This window comes from Scyliorhinus torazame, chromosome 4, assembly GCF_047496885.1.
Source record: "Scyliorhinus torazame isolate Kashiwa2021f chromosome 4, sScyTor2.1, whole genome shotgun sequence".
NCBI classification, from domain to species: domain Eukaryota; kingdom Metazoa; phylum Chordata; class Chondrichthyes; order Carcharhiniformes; family Scyliorhinidae; genus Scyliorhinus; species Scyliorhinus torazame.
This window is the reverse complement of record NC_092710.1, coordinates 305,258,395-305,260,894: the sequence shown is the minus strand read 5'-3', so window position 1 is coordinate 305,260,894 and position 2,500 is coordinate 305,258,395. Positions and strand designations below refer to the sequence as shown.

At 57.0% G+C, this 2,500-nt stretch overlaps 3 non-coding genes across 3 annotated transcripts; all 3 read right to left on the bottom strand.

The window, feature by feature from the left end:
- Positions 1–413: 413 nt before the first annotated feature.
- LOC140414857 (5S ribosomal RNA) lies at positions 414–532 on the bottom strand. The gene has a single exon (XR_011943984.1). It is a non-coding gene; the product is annotated as a 5S ribosomal RNA (ribosomal RNA).
- Positions 533–1,226: 694 nt separating this feature from the next.
- Positions 1,227–1,345, bottom strand: LOC140412809 (5S ribosomal RNA). Its single transcript, XR_011941995.1, has one exon. It is a non-coding gene; the product is annotated as a 5S ribosomal RNA (ribosomal RNA).
- Positions 1,346–2,039: 694 nt separating this feature from the next.
- On the bottom strand, positions 2,040–2,158 carry LOC140414310 (5S ribosomal RNA). Its single transcript, XR_011943448.1, has one exon. It is a non-coding gene; the product is annotated as a 5S ribosomal RNA (ribosomal RNA).
- Positions 2,159–2,500: the final 342 nt, after the last annotated feature.

Genomic DNA, 2,500 nt, shown 5'->3' with positions numbered 1-2,500 from the left:
TTCCACATTGCAACGCTGCGCACTTCTCTCAGCACAGCCAGCACAAGGGTCAGGCAGGCAATGCAAGCCAGCTCTCTCTTCCTTCGCTTTCCACACCAGCCCCAATGCCACAACTTGCATTCATGCGGCGCCTTCAGGCTAGGAGAGAGAACGTCCTGCCGACACACTGGCTTGCGGCCACACGGGCCAGCTGGCGTGCCCATCAAAGTGCAGCACGCCAAGGCACACAACCGTGCTGCGTTGCAAAGGCCCGGCAAAGCTGCAGCAGCTTAATGGCCCGACCAAGCCGCCTGCCTGAGTTGAGCCCGCAGGCAAGTGTTGGGAGGAATGGCGAGGACGCAGAGAGCAGCAAAAGGTTGGCCTGCCTCTGGTGTGGAGAGTGCTTGGCGTGAGCAGTCACTGCTGGCCGCAAAAGCCTACTGCACCTGGTATTGCCAGGCGGTCTCCCATCCAAGTACTAACCAGGCCTGAGTCTGCTTAGCTTCCGAGATCAGACGAGATCGGGCGTTTTCAGACTAGTATGGCCGTAGGCATCTGCAGCACCGTCTTCTCGCCTATTCAAGCTGGCCACCCTAGCACCCTCGCCACTTCTTCTTTCCGGTTGTTTTCAATTTTTTCTCTCTCTTTTTCTACTTCTACTTCTACTTCTCCTCCTCTTTCTCTCCTTCTCCTGCTAATTCTAGCCTATATGCCTGATACTCGCTCCCCTTCATGCCGTCCCCACCTAGCTCTCTTTTTTCTTCTCCACCTCCCCAAGGAAAACTGCAAGCCCCGCCCACCTCACACCAGCCTGCCGCCTGCACGCTGCTGCCTTTCCACATTGCAACGCTGCGCACTTCTCTCAGCACAGCCAGCACAAGGGTCAGGCAGGCAATGCAAGCCAGCTCTCTCTTCCTTCGCTTTCCACACCAGCCCCAATGCCACAACTTGCATTCATGCGGCGCCTTCAGGCTAGGAGAGAGAACGTCCTGCCGACACACTGGCTTGCGGCCACACGGGCCAGCTGGCGTGCCCATCAAAGTGCAGCACGCCAAGGCACACAACCGTGCTGCGTTGCAAAGGCCCGGCAAAGCTGCAGCAGCTGAATGGCCCGACCAAGCCGCCTGCCTGAGTTGAGCCCGCAGGCAAGTGTTGGGAGGAATGGCGAGGACGCAGAGAGCAGCAAAAGGTTGGCCTGCCTCTGGTGTGGAGAGTGCTTGGCGTGAGCAGTCACTGCTGGCCGCAAAAGCCTACTGCACCTGGTATTCCCAGGCGGTCTCCCATCCAAGTACTAACCAGGCCTGAGTCTGCTTAGCTTCCGAGATCAGACGAGATCGGGCGTTTTCAGACTAGTATGGCCGTAGGCATCTGCAGCACCGTCTTCTCGCCTATTCAAGCTGGCCACCCTAGCACCCTCGCCACTTCTTCTTTCCGGTTGTTTTCAATTTTTTCTCTCTCTTTTTCTACTTCTACTTCTACTTCTCCTCCTCTTTCTCGCCTTCTCCTGCTAATTCTAGCCTATATGCCTGATACTCGCTCCCCTTCATGCCGTCCCCACCGAGCTCTCTTTTTTCTTCTCCACCTCCTCAAGGAAAACTGCAAGCCCCGCCTACCTCACACCAGCCTGCCGCCTGCACGCTGCTGCCTTTCCACATTGCAACGCTGCGCACTTCTCTCAGCACAGCCAGCACAAGGGTCAGGCAGGCAATGCAAGCCAGCTCTCTCTTCCTTCGCTTTCCACACCAGCCCCAATGCCACAACTTGCATTCATGCGGCGCCTTCAGGCTAGGAGAGAGAACGTCCTGCCGACACACTGGCTTGCGGCCACACGGGCCAGCTGGCGTTCCCATCAAAGTGCAGCACGCCAAGGCACACAACCGTGCTGCGTTGCAAAGGCCCGGCAAAGCTGCAGCAGCTGAATGGCCCGACCAAGCCGCCTGCCTGAGTTGAGCCCGCAGGCAAGTGTTGGGAGGAATGGCGAGGACGCAGAGAGCAGCAAAAGGTTGGCCTGCCTCTGGTGTGGAGAGTGCTTGGCGTGAGCAGTCACTGCTGGCCGCAAAAGCCTACTGCACTTGGTATTCCCAGGCGGTCTCCCATCCAAGTACTAACCAGGCCTGAGTCTGCTTAGCTTCCGAGATCAGACGAGATCGGGCGTTTTCAGACTAGTATGGCCGTAGGCATCTGCAGCACCGTCTTCTCGCCTATTCAAGCTGGCCACCCTAGCACCCTCGCCACTTCTTCTTTCCGGTTGTTTTCAATTTTTTCTCTCTCTTTTTCTACTTCTACTTCTACTTCTCCTCCTCTTTCTCTCCTTCTCCTGCTAATTCTAGCCTATATGCCTGATACTCGCTCCCCTTCATGCCATCCCCACCGAGCTCTCTTTTTTCTTCTCCACCTCCTCAAGGAAAACTGCAAGCCCCGCCTACCTCACACCAGCCTGCCGCCTGCACGCTGCTGCCTTTCCACATTGCAACGCTGCGCACTTCTCTCAGCACAGCCAGCACAAGGGTCAGGCAGGCAA